Genomic DNA, 9,158 nt, shown 5'->3' on the forward strand with positions numbered 1-9,158 from the left:
AAAGTCATGAAAACTCATCTCCATACTTTTTTTTTTTTTTTAAATTGATCAGGCTGGTTTCAGGGGAAATCCAAAAATACAATTTACTAAAAGGTTTCTGTTGATTTCAAGAATGTGTTGAATATCAGGTTATCAAGAGATCTGAGTATCAGTTGAGTAGAAAATTGGACCTTAGTTCCCAAAAGACACCTTTCACATAATTAATTTTGTTTGAAGAGACACCTCAGCCAAGTCACATAACAATTGAGATGCTATAGGATTGGGGGCTCCTAGAGTGTCTTTGGAATTAGAATCACCTAGAATGAGTGCCTGTTGGCTAAAAAGTTTATTCTGGATTCTGTGGGGGCCATCCCAGTTTAGTGCTATTATTATCTCTTCCAGCATCCAAGGTGACAGTCTGTTTTCAGTAGGATTTTAAAAATGTGGTCTGTAAGCTTTTAGTTTCTTCCAACTAATTTAGAGAAAAGAAGACTGGATTTTTTTAACTTGCTTGGAAGTCTGGAAATGCTTAATAACATGCTGTAATTGGCTTTTGTGGAGAAAGATCAAAACATAAAAACAGAAATTTCATCCCCAAACATTCAAACCCTAAGGATATATATTTTATTTATTTATTTTTTTAGGATATATACTTTAAAATTCTAGACACAGTGGGACAGTAACCATAACTGCTTTAATAAAAACATTTAAATGGACCTTCTTGTGAATCTGTATTTTAAGGAAGTTAAAGGAGTTGAGGAATATAAAATTAAGATACAATAGAAAGAAGTGATGGTTATTAACTGTGTTCTGGGTCTGATTTGCCCTGACTGTAGGTTTCACTTCAGTCACTGAAAGATCTTCACTCTTAAAAGGTTCTGCTTCATCGTTTCCCACGGCAAACCTGAATTCCACTAGACACGGAGCCTGAGGCAACTGTTTCTGTAAATGTGGTGCTAATAAATAATGGAAAATGTTTACTTTTCAACTTGATGACAAACAGACTTGGGACAAATCCTGGGATTTAGCTCAGCTGCCTTCTTTTTTAGTGATTTTTGTGATGTCCTAAGTCAGGCAGAAGAATCCGGATGTAGTGTCCATCTACTGGGTTATTCTGGGCTTGCTCTGACCCCTGAAGGTTGGGGGAGGGGCCCCTCTAGCCTTGGTACATCAACAGGGAGATGTGCCCTTGGATGCCATGTGCTACACATGGTCCAGAATTCTGCGCTTGGAAGTGGCCTTCTGTTCATGCAGATTTAGCAAAAGGTAGTTCACTGAAGCATTTCTCAATAGCAAAAAGCTGTAAATTAATGCTAATGACAGTGGAATGGTTAAGTTTTGGTACACCCACAGAAGAAATGGTCCAGCACTACTAAAGGTAGAGATCAAAAAGATTTCTTGACATGGAAATGTTTCTAGATAAATGCAGAAAGTCAGGTTTCCAAATAGTATTGTAGGTATGACTTGGTTTTTGTGGGGGAGAAGTTTTTATGCAATACTCCTATTGATAGAAAATAATCTAGAAGGATAGTCACCAAGTACAAGTGTTGACCATAGATTGTGGCAGGTCTTCCATCCTTCACTTACTGCGTTTTCTCATATTTCTGCATTAAGTGTTTAATAAAAGACTTCAGAAATGTGGGGTCATTGGCTACATGAATTATTTCATGCACGCCACCCACGAGGTACTTCTGGAGACATTCTTGACTCCCTGTCTCTTCACCACCACACTTCAATTTTTTAGATTTGTGGCCAATGTAAGGTCAGCCTTGTTGATGCTGCTGACTTCCCTGCATTCAACTTTTATTCCCAGATGAAATCCTGTATTTATGCTTTGTTTTGCATTGACAATGATTTTTTTTTTCCCTAATCAATTCAGAACCAATTCCACTTGTCTTAGCTCGGAATCCATTTCCCAAATAACCAAGAAGCATTTAAGAAATGCTTTCTGAGATTGAAACTGACTCAAAACTAGAGCACTTACTAATAATATTTCTCTAAGGCTTAAGTGCTCACTACAAAGTGGATATTTGGAGCCTTAGTATGGAAGAATGATTTCCTAGATCTTGCAGATAACTCTCTGCAGGGTTCGTGTAGCCTGCTTGTGGTTATTCTTTAGTATGGTGCACTACCTGCAGTGGGAGCCTTAGATCATGTTACCTGTTAGGAGGTGTAGCCCCGTGATAGTCAATTCACATACAAGACTGAGAGGTGTTTGATTCCAAAGCAAATATGTGCTTGCTTGGGACATTAGCCGTGGCTGGCCGGCTGTGGGTACTGCTTTATAGACCTCAGGGGCATTAGTCATTTTTCTTGACTGATTACAAACACATGTGGTTGGTTTGTGCTAAGATGTGAATCATCCACAGTACCTTTCAGACAGTTTCAGAGGGTGTGTTGGGGAAATTTGGGGACAAGAAGTAACCAGTCTTTAGAAGTACTGTCAGCCCTCCATATCTGTGGGTTTTGCATCTCTGGATTCAACCAAACTCAGATTGAAAAATCATCAGAGAAACAACTTTTAGAAAGTTCTAGGAGAACTTGAATTTGCCATGCACTGGCAGCTATTTACATCATCTTTACATTACATTAGGTATCGTAAGTAAACTTTGTTGTTGCTCAGTCACTAGGTCGTGTCCAACTCTTTACATCTTCATGGACTGTAGCACACCAGGCCCCTCTGTCCTTCACTGTCTCCCGCAGTTTGCTCAAACTCATGTCCACTGAGGTGGTGATGCCATCCAACCATCTCATCCTCTGCCGCCCCTTTCTCCTATTGCCTTCAGTCTTTCCCAGCAACAAGGTTTTTTCCAATGAGTCGGCTCTTTGCATCAGGTGGCCAAAGTGTTGGAACTTCAGCAACAGTCCTTCCAATGAATATTCAGGTTTGAGTTCCTTTAGGGTGGACTGGTTTGATCTCCTTGCTGTTTAAGGGACTCTCAAGAGTCTTCTCCAGCACCACAGTTCGAAAGCACCAGCTCTTCGGTACTCAGCCTTCCTTGTGGTCCAACTCTCACATGTGCATATGACTACTGGATAAACTAGCTTTGACTATACAGGCCTTTGTTGGCAAAGGGATGTTTCTGCTTTTTAATATGCTGTCTACGTTTGTCATAACTTTTTGTCTGTCAATGTCCACAATGATTTTGGAGCCCAAGAAAATAAAATTTATGTCACCGCTTCCACTTCTGTCCCTTCTATATGCTGTGAAGTGATGGCACTAAATGCTATGATCTTGGTTTTTTGAGTGTTGAATTTCAAGTCAGCTTTTTCACTCTGCTTTCAACCTCATTAAAAGACTATTTAATTCCTCTTCACTTTCAGCTATTAGAGTGGTATCATTTGTGTATCTGAGGTTGTTGATATTTCTCTCGGCAGTCTTGATTCCAGCTTGTTATTCATCCAGCCTGGCATTTCACATGATGTACTCTACATGTAAGTTAAATAAACAGGATGAATAAACAGGATGACAATATACAGCCTTGTTGTACTCCTTCCCCAATTTTGAACCAGTCCATTGCTCATTTTCAATTCTAACTGTTGTTTCTTGACCCACATAAAGATTTCTCAGGAGGCAGGTCAGGTGGTCTGGTATTCCCATCTCTTGAAGAATTTTCCACAGTTCATTGTGATCCACACAGTCAAAGGCTTTAGCATAGTCAATGAAGCAGAAACAGATGTTTTTCTGCAATCTGCTTGTTTTCTCCATGATCCAGTGAATGTTGGCAATTTGATCTCTGGTTCCTCTGCCTCTTCAAAACCCAGCTTGCACATGTGGAATTTCTCAGTTCACATACTAATGAGGTCTAGCTTAAAAGATTTTGAGCTTTACCTCCTAGCATGTGAAATGAGTGCAACCGTAGTTTGAACATTCTTTGGCACTGCCTTTCTTTGGGATTGGAATGAAAACTGACTTTTCCAGTCCAGTGGCCACTGCTGAGTTTTTCAAATTTGCTGACATATTGAGTGCACCACTTTAATTGCATTATCTTTTAGAATTTTAAATAACTCAACTGGAATTCTGTCATGATTTGAAGTACAGGAGAAGATGTGTGCAGGTTATGTACAAATACCCGCCTCCTCCACTTTATATAAGAGACTTGAGCATCCTCAGGTGTAGGTGTGGGGGGGTGGGAGACACCAAGACATCCCTTGCAGATACTGAGGGATGACTGTAGTGAATCCAAGGACCATCCCTGGCTCATGTGAGATGGAAAGTGGGACCAACTTTGTGCAATGTGAATCCTTAAAAAAGTTCTGCATCTTCTCAGTCTATCAAAATCCTACTCACTGCTTAAGGCCCAACTCAAATGTTACCCCCTTTAGGAAACCTTTCGGACTTACCTGGGAGGATTGTGCAACCTGAGTACCTTGTTCACACCTCTGTTCGCTGCCTTGCACATGTTTGGGGATAGCACATGTTTGGGGATAGCACATGTTTGGGGATAGACATTGTATGGTGTTATAAGTTGTGTGTCTGACTCTCCAGTAGGATGTGTGGCCCTCAGGGGCGGGAAAAGGACTGAGGCATCTCAGAATTCCTGGCACCAGAAGAGCTTGGCAAAAAGTTGTTCAGTCACTAAATTGTGTGATTTAGTGTCCTTCCCTGTCTTTCACTATCTTCTGGAGTTTGCTCACAGTTATGTCCATTGAGCCGATGATGCCAGAGTGGGGGTCAATAAATATTTGTTGCTGGAATGTTGACTGAAAAGAGAGGGACCCAAATAAAACTGCCCATAGAGATACCAGTTCCTGAAGAATTAGACAGGAAGACAGAGATTATTCTCTGGAGAGGTTACTAGTAAAACGTCCAGCTGCTGTTGTTATGAGGAATTTACTGATGGACAGTTTCCTAACACAACATTTAAATCAACTATACTCCAGTATACTCCAATACTATACTCCAATATAATCAAATATACTACAATATAAAGTAAAAAATTAAAAAACTATACATTAGTAGAAATTTAAATAGGAACTAAGTTAGATGATATTACAAATTTATGTGGGTTTTCTTAGACACAATAATATCATGGTTAGGTAAGAGAATCTCCTGGGTTTTAGGAAATTCAATCTGTATGTTTAGAGGTGAAAAATCACGATGTCTGCAGCTCACAAGCAAATGTCTCAAGTGAAAGTGCTAGTTGCTCAGTCATGTCTGACTCTCTGTGACCCCATGGACTGTAGCCCGCCAGGCTCCCCCGTCCCTGGGATTCTCCAGGCAAGAACACTGCAGTGGGCTGCCATTTCCTTCTCCAATGCATGAAAGTGAAAAGTGAAAGTGAAGTCGCTCAGTCGTGTCCGACTCTTTGTGACCCCATGGACTGCAGCCCACCAGGCTCCTCCATCCATGGGATTTCACATGCAAGAGTACTGGAGCGGGGTGCCATTTCCTTCTCCATCTGAGCTACTAGGGAGCCCCAAATGAGCTCAAAACCCACATACACAGAGAAAGACAATATGGTAAAGGTTAACAATTGCTGAATCTAGGGGATGGGTATGTGAGTGTTCCTTGCACTATTCTTTCTACTCTTCTGTGTGCCTGAAAGTTCACATAATATAAAAGCTGGGAGGAAATGAAAATAAAACAGGGCTGATGATAACTCCTACTTCACTCTTTCACAGGCAGGATGATATTAAAAATATTCAATGGCTGATATGGAATATAAATTAATACAGAAATAAAAAATTAATGTATTTCCCTTTATTCTTGAAAAAACCTAAAATATATAAAGCTATTTCATATATATAAAATGGAAGGGTATGATTGTACTTTACATAATTCACCCCTTTAGTCTAATAATTTCCAAATTATTTTTTGATCTTTAGAAAGTTTTAGTGTGATCTTTTGTTGAGCACAGCCATCACTAGCTAAATGGCGCCCCTATCTGGGCCACAGTCTGACTTAGGAATTACATCAAACTTCTTTTCCAATGGGTTTCTCATAACGTTGAGTGATACACGGCCTGGATAGAGAATCACTTCTCTCATCAACAACTTACTCTGCACACTGGAATCTCTCTCAGCTAAACCCAAAGGATCTACATTTGGAATTTTTCTAGCTTTTATGGTAGGAACATTTTTAGATAGCCAGTTTCTCTATTATTAACTGTCTTGAAAATTTTTTGTTAGAGTGTGGTATAAGATGGCTGAATTTTATTAATTATTGTTTACTTAAAATCCAGAGATTAAAAAACAAAAAACAAGAATCCACATAGCTTTGCAAATGTCAGTTGGCCCAATTTCAGGATCAAATAAAAGACATTAAAGTCTATTCTGTTTGTTTACTTTTATCATAAAACAGCAAATGTGTTCTCATATAATTTATTAATTTAGTAGGTTTTTCTAGGAATTATCACTTTGTTGTTTCATAAGATATATCATATTTCTTTGCTTCTCTAATATTTTCTGATTCTTTTCATGGTTTCCATTATCAGTTTTATATGTCAAATACTTTATCAGCTTCGAGAACCAAAATATGTCTTTCTTGCAGAACTAAAGTATTCACACCTCTGTTAAAATATCATTTGTTGAAATCTCTTTAAGTATTTTCAGTTTCCAAATGTTAACTGCTACTATTTTATAATTTCTAATAAAGATAATATTGAAGGCTCAATTCAATTTCCAGATTACCCTTGTAGCTCCAGCACCTCACTGAGATCCAAACATTCTCCTGACTTTCAATTTTCTCAGCTCCTAAGATATATTATTTCATTTTATGTTATATATTTGATGTGGTTGTAAATAGGATGCTTTTTTAAAAAGAGATTTAAAGTTTATTTATTTCACATCTTTTATTGCATAATTCACAGTATAACTGAATATATCCACTAAGTATCAAATTAAGTCATCCAGAAAATCTTCTAATCTTTGGCCAGAATTTTAGATCTTCTTAACTAGCATTACATGGACACCATCCACACAAAATCAATCATGTTTACTTGTAAAGTCTTCTCAGCAGAATAATTTTTCTTGAGCATAAAAACTAAAGCTCAGTATGTTACTCCAAACATTGTTCCAGGAAGCAAGGAAAACCACTAAATATTGAAATCTTAGATTTCACTTTGAGGTAAACTATCAAGATATTTCTATATATAAGATATGGAAGTTCATCAATAAAGATTACAATGTTATTGCCTTCATTTATAAATTTTCCAAAAAGACACTTTTGTATTTCAGTGGACTTGTTTTTTTGTTCATTTTTTGTTTTCTAAATATTTATTTGTTTGGCTGCACCAAGTCTTAGTTGCAGCATGTGGGATCTAGTTCCCTAGTTTCTAAACTGAACTCAAGGATCCAAATGACTTTAAGAGCTGGTGATTTTGTAGGGTCACCAATCCCTACAAATCCCTAGTGATTTCCTCAACCTACTTAAACAGTGTGATCCTGCTGGGGAAAATTGGCAAAGCCTGTTTGCATCCTGGACCAATCAAGGCTTGTAAAAACTCCACGTTGAACATATTCATGTGTAGGCTATATAGATGAGAAGAAACAAGCATGTCTGGATGAAGAGTGACCTAGGGCTAAAGAAAGACCAAAGGTGAGAGAGGCACTGGGGGTGGGTGGGAGGAAGGTGCACAGCCCTGGCCTCCATGGGGTGCCTCATATCCATGGGCCCTCCAGGTCATCAGGGCCGCCCCACCTGCCGAGGGGTGCTCTTCCAGAATGACCCCTACCTTCCTGTCCCTTTCAGAGCAGAGCCTTTATCTCTGCACTGCACCCTTTGCTGCCCGCTTCCCCACCACCTGTCCAGGCCATCAGCTCTGGTCCAGCTGGAAGGATTTCCCGTCCATTCAGTCCTGGCTTCTCTCCTGAGCCCCCTCCCTCAGCACACCAGCTGTCCCAGGGAAGCACTGGGGCTTTCGGCACAAACTCGCTCCCTGCCCGGTGGTGATGGAGGGACCCCCAGCCCCCCTTGGAGGGACCTCCACCACCACCCCCATCCCACCTCCCCACCCGCTGCCATGGAGCAATGAACTCAGGGACTTTCTGCCCACCTCTCCGAGGCCTGGAAGGCAGCTGAAAGCAGCGCTATGAGGTGGTCTTTGGAATCAGAATCACCTGGCATTTGAATTCCTTAACCATGTGCTCTAGGGCGAGTTACTCCACCTCTCTGAGCCTCACTTGTGGATGGAGATGAATGGTAATACCTTTTCATAGCGTTTTGGGGAAGATAGTGAGGTAGAATATACGACATGCAGAAAACAAAGCCTAGGAAGCAGCAAATACTGATAACCTTGTGGCAATTACTGTCTCAAACTACATCTTCATCCCAGACATGCAGTTTTTTTTTTTTTTTAACTTTTTGTTTTGTATTGGGATATAGCCAATTAACAAGTCTTCCCTGGTAGCTCAGTGATAAAGAAACCGCCTGCCAGTGCAAGAAGATTCGGGTTGGATCCCTGGGTCGGGAAGATCCCCTGGAGAAGGAAAGGGCAGTCCACTCCAGTATTCTTGTATGGGAAATCCCATGGACGGAGGAGCCTGGCAAGCTATAGTCCATGGGCTTGCAAAGGGTCCATCGCGACTTAGCAATTAAACAAAAACAGCTGGTTAACGATGTCGTGATAGTTTATGGAAGGACTCCGCCATACATATATATGTACCCATTCTGGATACATAACATTAGGCCGAGTTCCCTGTGTTATACAGTAGGACCTTGTTGGTGATCCATTTAACATATAGCAGTACCTGATACACAGTTTTACAGGCACTGGTGCTGGGTGCTTTTGCACAGACGGGCCCTATGGAAGAGCCTGGGAACCACTGTGGGATATGAAGAACCTCGGGGGCCTCTGATTCCCTCTTCCTCAGTTTATCCTTTGGTGGCTGAGTTGGTAAAGGACCTGCCTGCAATTTGGGAGTCCTGGGTTCGATCCCTGGCTTGGGAAGATCCCCTGGAGAAGGGAAAGGCTACCCACTCCAGTATTCTGGCCTGGAGAATTCCACGGAGAAGTCCACAGGGTCACAGGGTCAGAGACGACTGAGCAACTTTCACTTTCAGAGTGATCTTTGGGTAATAAAAAAGGTCATGAAGTCACACATTGGTCTCACCCAAGCATGATCAGTCACTTCAGCCATGTCCGACTCTTTGTGACCCTGTGGAATAACCCAGGCTCCTCTGTCCACGCGATTCTCCAGGCAAGAATACTGGAGTGGGTTGCCATGTCCTCCTCCAG

The sequence above is a fragment of the Odocoileus virginianus genome, chromosome 7, assembly GCF_023699985.2.
Source record: "Odocoileus virginianus isolate 20LAN1187 ecotype Illinois chromosome 7, Ovbor_1.2, whole genome shotgun sequence".
Lineage (NCBI taxonomy): Eukaryota > Metazoa > Chordata > Mammalia > Artiodactyla > Cervidae > Odocoileus > Odocoileus virginianus.